Consider the following 9395-nt stretch of genomic DNA (forward strand, 5'->3'; position numbering starts at 1 on the left):
CTGTCTGAGACTCTTGTATTCATTTTTTTTTTTTTTTTTAAACTAGTTTTGACTACGGCTGAGCAAATTACCGACTAACTTCCGACCGACACCGACCGTTACCGACTAGATGGCGGATTATAGGCGGCATGATTTTTTTTATTCCAAAATTTTCGGTTCCGTAGGCAGAAGAGGTTTTTTAATCGAACTGACTTTACTGACAAATTTGCCACTTTTCCACATTCCGACATTACAGTCATTATTGACATCGACTTTCGACCGACACCAACTTTACCGGCTGCCATTTGATTCGAAATGCGAAATAAAATAAAATTTGACGGAATAAGTAGGTGAAATAACCAACTTTACCGACATTGTCGGTTCGAAAGGCGAAAATAAAATTATTCTACCGAAACTGACATTACCGGCCGACGTTTAGCCCTAATTTTGACTTTTGAGATTGCATTATTTTGAAGAATAAGTTGAATATTATTTGTTTTGGCATCGGCTTGCAGGATTTGGCAAAAAATAGTTAGATTTGATTTGTTGATCAACTTGATTGATTTAAAGAGAAATTTTACTTGACTAATTTTTTGACAAATTTGGCTGCTCGAAGGAAGGAATACCTTTAAAAGTTCAAGTTTAAATCGAGTTTCTTTTACTGTTCTGTTCATGAACATATTTTTTATTTTCTTTTATTTTTTTTCCTGAGCGTATGAACATATATTTTACTGAAGTGTTAACAAGAAGTAGGGCAGGGAAGGCATGAAAAATAAATTCGTAGGAGTTAGGCCTGAAATAAATAAATAAATAAACCTACAATGTGAAAGAAAAAAAAAAAAAAAAAAAAAAAAAACTACAATGTAAATTTTTTTGTCAAAACTTTTGCCGCTGCCTACCCCCACGTAAATCCGTCACCGGGCATGTGTACTTTTTCGGGTATGTATTAAGGAGTATAAATGTCATTTTATTTCGGGGTATGTTTTCTACAAATAAGTAGTTTCTATTTGGCAATTTAATTTAAATAGCATAGTATTTTGATTTTCTGTTGTACAATTATGTTTTTGCACTTTATATTCCCAATAGCCCTCCAAATGATTCCGAATGGGTCCGATCTCTGATATCACTTGACGTAGCGGAAGTTAATAACAACAATCAAAAGCTTCTTGTCTTCTAATTAAAAGATAGACACAAGCCAAAAAGCTTAAAGGAACGATAAAACTCCCCAATGTAATTTATAAAATTCTCAATAATTCAAAACTTGGCATTACATAGTTAATATTAAAGTGAACGCTTGGAGCACAAGGAAAATCTAAGCCTATTAAAGAAGTTCCTATAATAATAGAAAATTGCAATCAAATAAAATCCTAATGTAAAAGAACATAATCAAATCAAATCAAACCTTCAATAACTAAAATCTGAAACTTGGCAATCACATCTTTCCTTCTTTGATTCTTGCCATTAATGCGCCAACAGCTGCTAGGGGACATCTCATTGCGGTATGAACTCTTAGTGTAGAGGCTGTAACATTTCCCAGGCCCCATACACCTGCCCAGCATGCCCATCTCGTTGCTTAGCTGATTCTTGAGAAATAGGAGTAATCACCAGTGAATCAAGCCCTTGCAAATAAAAAATTAATTACATGACACATGTCGACGTGGCGTTCCGTTAAGTTTTGGACGAAATTTTAACGAAGGTACCAGTTTCGTCTTTATGAAAACTATAGGTACCTCTTGTGATACAAATCAAACCCTAGGGGGCAAAAAATAAAGAGTCCAAACCCTAGGGGGTTTTTTAGCATTTAACCCTTATCTTGATCCTGGTAAAAAAAATAACAATGTAATCGACACATTAAAAAAAAAAATTCACTTTAGACCCCTGAATTACTGCTCGTTTTGAGAAGACTCCTCAAATTTCAAAAACTCTCAATTTAACCCTTTGAACTTTCAATTTGATTCAATTGACCCCTCATCCCGTAAGATTTAGCCGTTAACTTCTAACAGAAATGCCTACAAAGACCAAATTACCCTTCAATTTTTTTATTTTTTATTTTTGCTGACCCATAGCTAGGTCGTGGCCAGACCCACGATGAGTCTCTGGCCAAGACCCTCCTGGGTTACCATGGGTCAATTTTTTTGTTTAATAACTTCGTCATTTTATCACTTTTAACATTTAAAATCTAAATGAGGGATCAATTGAATCAAATTGAAAGCTCAGGTGGTTAAATTGAGAGTTTTTGAAATTTATGGGGTCTTCTCAAAACGCGCGGTAGTACAAGGTCAAAAGTGAAGTTTTTTCAAAAAAAAAACAAAACAAAACAAAACAAAACAGAACAAAAACAAAGTAATCCTATAATAATCTTCTCAAATTCAATAATAATTTGACTTTTAATATCACTAATATATCAAAATTCATATCAAAATTCAATTGTGTTTTTGTTATCCTTTTAACATTACTTATTCCTTAAATATGTAAAAATACATGCTTTTTTAATAATAAAAAATAAGATTGGAAAAAATTTTATTTAAAAAGTACGGTTTCAATAAATGGCAGATTATCTAGATTCAAAAATTAAAATTAAGAGGAAAGTGAGAAATCCCTAGAAAAAATGGTAAACAAAATTTGACTAGTATCAAACACAAAATCAAAACATGTGGCAGAAAATAAACAAAATCGTATCTACTGTTCAAGCTAACTGGATCAGAATCACCAAAAAAGGTAAGTCCGTATGAAGCTAGAACATGATCCAGACAAAGAAGAAACAAACGAAATCAACTAGAGTATGATCCAAGAACCCATGTACATGTTGGGCATTTTAGACTACAATTTATGTGGCAAACAGAATTGAGATTGAACTAAATGCATCAATGGCAGTAAAAGAATCCTCGAGTTGATGATGACGAAGGCAAAGATGATGACCTCCACATTTAGGTATCTACCCTCTTAACTTCTTTGAATTCTATAAATCAAGTATTCTAAGACGGAAATGATATCACACAATTTCTTTCACAACAGTATGTTACATCATTCTAATGTATCTCTGAGAAAGCTCTGCAAATGAATGACACGTTGCAAGAAATCACCTCCATGTGTTAAGATAAAGTGCTTTGAGGTCTAGGTGACTACCTGGGCAGCCCACTCTTTGAATCCAAATTTCATTATGATGTCAATAATTAAGGCGTTATAAGCAACAATGAAAGGGCAAGGGAAAACATAGCCATCCTAGGACAATGTATATGGGACACGTGTAAAAAAGAATGTTGTTTTCACTTTCAGCTCCTTAGCAGTTTGGGAAAACATACACCATCTCAAATAATTAGATTTGAACCTAATTATGGCTAAAATACATGCAATGTCATGGGATGTTGAGAATGCATTGGCGATAGCCAATTATGACAAGCTTCTGCAATTTGGATTACAGGTAAGTAAAATCTGGTTTTGTATATCTACATGTATATAGAAGGAAGTTGGGGATGGACATAAGATCCTTCCATCTATTCGGTGTATTGGCTAGCAATTGAAATCTTTGATAAAAACTAAAAATAATGCACATGTTACACGCGTACAACTAAATGTAGGGATAAATCAAAGGTAATGCAAGGATAACAACTTTTAATCATAGAAACAACATAGGTAAATCAAAGAAGCACAACACATGCATACAACTAAATACAGGGATAAATCAAAGGTAATTTTTTCTTAAAAATACCAAAAAAATGTGCTTACAAATAATATCTTGAATGAAAAGTATCTCAAGGCTATAAAGAAGTTATCTAACACAATACATCCCACGGAATAAGCTAGTATTACAGACAGTGGACCCAACATCATCTATGATAGCTAATAAGATCTCCCTTTTATTTATAAACCTTAAAACCGTTTCTCAAATGTGCAATAAAAAATCATCAATATAGGAAGTCAAGCCTAAAAACAAACATTTAAAACCCCATAAGCATGAATTTGTAAAGGACCCATGACAAAAATCACATGAATTTGACAAAAAAGATAATCATTTTTACTATGAATGTCAAAAATGATTATCACTTTTACAAAAAAGATAATCAATTTTACAATGAAACGAGGGTTTCAATACTAATATCATAATCAAAAAGCATTTCACCTAAAATAGCGAGGAGCCATACTAGTGAAAAATGGGAGGGTGTGCAGAGGACGTGAATCATTACTTCTACAGAAGGACCAATCCATGTATCGTGGATCATTGCTTTTATAGAAGAAAGACCAATTCATGTATCGTGGACTCATCGCCGGGGAAACCCATTTTCTGCAAGCCTTTTCCTTGGGCGTAGTAGTCCCATCCGCCGGAAAGAAAACCGGCGATTCAAACATCGATTCTTTCCGGCGATTCAAACATCGAAATGAGATTGCAACTCACATTCTCAAATAGACCCACCAGTTGTCTTGCCGGTTTTCTCTCAGGCAGAGGCAGTGGGGCAGCCGGAGGAATATGGTAGTGCTTACCCATCAGCGTCTCCAATTCACACAAGAGAAAGAGAGAGATTCACATAGAGCAGTTCGATCGATCGCGCAAGAGGAGAAAGAGATAGATTCACACAGAGTAGTTCGATCGATCACGCAAGAGAAAGAGAGAGATTGACACAAAGCAGTTCGATCGATCACGCAAGAGAAAGAGAGAGATTCACACAGAGCAGTTTGATCGATCGCGCAAGAGGAGAAATAGAGAGATTCACACAGAGCAGTTCGATCGATCACGCAAGAGGAGAAATAGAGAGATTCACACAGAGCAGTTCGATCGATCACACAAGAAAGAGAGAGATTGACACAGAGCAGTTCGATCGATCGCGCAAGAGAAAGAGAGAGATTCACATAGCAGTTTGATCGATCGTACAAGAGAAGGAGAGAGATTCACACAGAGCAATTCGATGGATCGTGCGAGAATCAGATATTTCCAGGGCGTCATTTATACGCAATTACAAAACGCGTTTTGTACGCGTACAACACGCGTTTAAGTGTTATACGCGTATAAAACGCATATAAGTGAAATTATATGCATTATATGCGGACAAGTGATAAATTATACGCGTTTCAAGGTACTTTGTCTTTCATTTATGTGTGTGTGTGTGTTTGTTATGTCAAATTGGTTACATTGTAGGTAAATTTTTGTAGAGTTATGAAACGAATGTCATCTGGGTTTTGGAATTAATAGAAAAAATAAAATGGGTTTTGTACGCAACACAGAGCAGTTCAATCGATTGCGCAAGAGGAGAAAGAGAGAAATTCACACAGAGCAGTTCGATCGATCACACGAGAGAAAGAGAGATTCACAGAGCAGTTCGATTGATCGCGCAAGAGAAAGAGAGATTCACACAGCAGTTCGATCGATCGCGCAAGAGAAAGAGAGAGATTCACACAGTAGTTCGATCGATCACGCAAGAGAAAAAGAGAAATTGACACAGAGCAGTTCGATCGATGGCACAAGAGAAAGAGAGAGATTGACTAGTTAAATCGATCACGCAAGAGAAAGAGAGAGATTCACACAGAGCAGTTTGATCGATCGCACAAGAGAAAGAGAGAGATTGACACAAAGCAGTTCGATTGATTAAGCAAGAGAAAGAGAGAGATTGACACAGAGCAGTTCGATCGACTGCGCAAGAGAAAGAGAGATTCACACAGCAGTTCGATTGATCGCGCAAGAGAAAGAGGGAGATTCACACTAGGGATGACAAAATGGGTACCTGGCACGACCCGATTACGACTTGCGGGTACCCATTATACGATTAGCTTATACACAGACACGACCTGTTTAGCTAAATGGGTAATTGGGTTTGACACGATTATGACACGAAAATAATCAGGTAACCCGACACGACCCGTTTTACTCGTTTAAAATAACCAAGTCTAATCAGGTAGACACGACTCGTTAAAACCCTAAACTCTAAATTTTTTTTAAAAAAAAAAAAAAATTGTAATAATAATACATCAATACAGTCAATGCAAAAAATTGAGTTCCAAGATATTAAAGGCTTTACTAAAGGATAAGAAACAACAACAACCAAAAAAAAAAAAAGAAAAAAAAAAAGAAAGGAAAGTGACCGTAATTGTACTCCAAAAGAAATTACCAAACTCATGATTTCACCTAAACTTAAAACAAGCAAGCATATTGACTAAGTTCATTTATTAAAATAATTTTTAGTATAAAGAAATTTAATTTTGCTCAAATTACATTCCACTAAAAAACAATTATGTATATTTTAACACAAATATGATATCTGTAATTTGTTAAAATTAAATGTCTCGTAACAGAGATGAATTTTGCAAATCATTTGAAAAAAAAAAAATTATGGGCAAAAAGCAAGAAGGATGTTTTTAAATTAAAATCATTTAATTAAATATTTAAAAATAAAAAAAGCCCTACCTAAATTTGTTGTCTTAGGCTTCAAAATCTATTAAGTCAGACCTACTCGAAAGGTTGGCTTGGTTATTAGTAAGCCACTTGGCCCTCATTGATACCTCATAAAGCATAAAGTCTAAGTAGGGACAAAACTAAAATTTCTATTTCAAAATGATCAACATTTCAATCATAGCAATAAAGAAAAAGATAATAATAATAATAAAAAAAGCTAACAAAAAAATAAATAAAGAAACAAAAAAAGAAACAAAACTCAAAACTACATCATCATTAGATTCATAACTCATTACAAAATACAAATTAGGTTTCCATGGGCCAATGGCTATTATGCCACTTCACTTGAAGTCTTGAAGGCATCCATGATCCACCCATGTAATCAAAGTCCAAAGATATGAATTATGAAATACTACAAATATGATCATTTTTAAGAAATATTAATAGATTGTGCTCCAGATGAATTTGGAATGTCACAGGAAATTGAATTAACATCAGTTGTCAAAACCTCATCTTCTTTGCCATCCAAGTTCAACTTCATTTGTGTGAGTTTTATATCAAAAAACTAAGAAGAATTAATGTTATTTTATTATAGTGTAGTCAAAAAATAATACAAGTAAACGAAAAAATTAAATATGCAAATAACTAATATTACCTTCATCTCCATATAACCAATCTCTAGTGCAAACTAATGCCTCAGCAATATCAGGCTTGAGTGAACTCCTATATTGATCAATCACACGTCCATCAATGCTAAAAGTGGATTCCAAAGCAACAGTAGAAACATGAATACTCAAAACATCACGAGCCATAGCAGCTACTTCAGGATAGCGAAATTGATTTCCTTTCCAAAATGAAAGGATGTCAAATGTATCATCCAAATCCACAGACCTAGGTTCCTCCAAATAAATGTCCAATTGATTCTTTTGGAAATTAATATCATCTCCAGCAAATGCTAAACAGTCCTACATGAAACAGAGAGAAAATAAACATAAATAATTAAGAGTATATATATATATACTAAGTTACTAACAAGATAAGAAATTAATGATATTATTCACGTTTTCCCAAGATAGTTTTGCTCTAGGTACTTGGGACCGCCGAACAAATATGGAGCTTGAACTTGAAGTATTAAAAGAAACACTATACTCCATGAAAAATGCTCTTTATTTTTCCATGAACTTTCTCGAACTGTATAGAATCCATAACTCAATAGATCTTCGTATAGTAATAATTTACAAGGTGAAGCTTGAAACGAGGATCTAAGATAACTGCTATGGCCAACATTGCACTGAATTCTAACCAATATTTCTCAAATTTAAAGATCATTTTAGTTGCCATTAATCTCTTATGCTCATCTTCACTCACAAGGTCTTCCTTCAAGGATACATAAATCATGGCAACTACGAGAAAGTATAAGTTGGCAGTGGGATACTTAGTACTAGAAAAAACACATGTAGCTTCGTAAAAGCAAGCTAAGAAACTACTGATATCACCCACCTTTTCCCACTCAAGTGCAATAGGACAATGCGTCTTATAGTTTGAATCAGTTATCTCCAAATAACTAAAAGCACTCCGATAGTGAATAGTACTCTAAAGCATAAGATAGGTAGAATTCCATCTGGTTGGCACATTTTGTTTTAACCCCTTATGACTGTCCAATGACATTTGATTTACCGCATGAAGAAATTTTTGTTTTCGCATTTGTGATCCCTTAACATACTTCATGCTCTCTTGAACCTTCTCGATAGCATCATCGATTTCTTTTAATCCATCTTGCACAATCAAATTAAGAATATGGGCACAACAACGCATATGAAAGAACTCACCTTCACAAAGAAGGGCTTTCTTAATGTTCAGTGTTTGCTTTAATAACTCAACACAACGATCATTGGCAGAAGCATTGTCTAATGTTATAGTGAAAATCTTGTTCTCAATCCCCCACTCTTGTAGCAAATCATATATCTTTTCTTTCAAAGAAACACCATCATGTGGTGGGGGCATAAATGAAAAGTTTAACACCCTTTTAGTTAATATCCAATCTTTGTTAATAAAATGTGCAGTAAGGCACATATACCCATCAGTTGTTAAAGAAGTCCACATATCATATGTTAAACAAATCCTCCCAGGACAAGTATGCAACATAGATTGAATCCTTTCTTTCTCCCTTATATGCATCTCAACCAAATCTGCCTTAGCAATATTTCTAGATATAGATGGTACATCACCACGTAAGTATTGATGTAATTTTCTTACACCATCATATTTAACAAATGAAAAAGGCAAATCATGCTTAATAATCAAAGCAACCAACAATTCTCTATATATTTTATAATCAAATTTAGAGTCACTTACTGACAGAGATCCTGCTTTCCCAATTAAGAGCATCTGCCCTGTAGCGTCCCAGATTTTTAAAGTCTTATTTCAGAGATATTTACTTGATGATATATTATTCATATTAGGTAATGTCATTTATTTTGAGGTGGAGCTATTTATTGATGATATTAGGTAATATATTTATTCTTGAGGAATTTATTAGATCTTAAGAATATTATTGGAATGAATATTGATTTGAGGTTATTATATCATGATGTTGATTTTATATGAGAGATTATATCTTGATTATTTTATTGGGAGATTTAAGAAATATGGTAATTGATGGTTGATTGATATAATTTGGAGTATGATTGTAATAATTGGTGATTGATTTTATGAGTGAGGAATTTGTGGGATTCAAATTATTAAGGGAAATTAAGTGAAAATAGTATGAGAGATTTTATTAGATTTGTTTTTAATACATTGGAGTGAAATTCACGCCTACTTTTCCCAATTTTTTCACCTGCTCCCACTCTTTCTTTCTTATTCCTTTTTATTCTTCTTTTCTATTATTTTCTTTCTTTTCTCTCTCTGCCGAAAACACTGCCCCTTCCACTTTTCTTCTTTCTCTTTTAGTCCTTCATTTTTCTTATTTAAATGCCTCACTCATACAGAAGAGAGGAGAGAAACTGAGAGTGAGATGGGAAAAAGAAAGAGA

Source organism: Corylus avellana, chromosome ca1 (assembly GCF_901000735.1).
Source record: "Corylus avellana chromosome ca1, CavTom2PMs-1.0".
Taxonomy (NCBI): domain Eukaryota; kingdom Viridiplantae; phylum Streptophyta; class Magnoliopsida; order Fagales; family Betulaceae; genus Corylus; species Corylus avellana.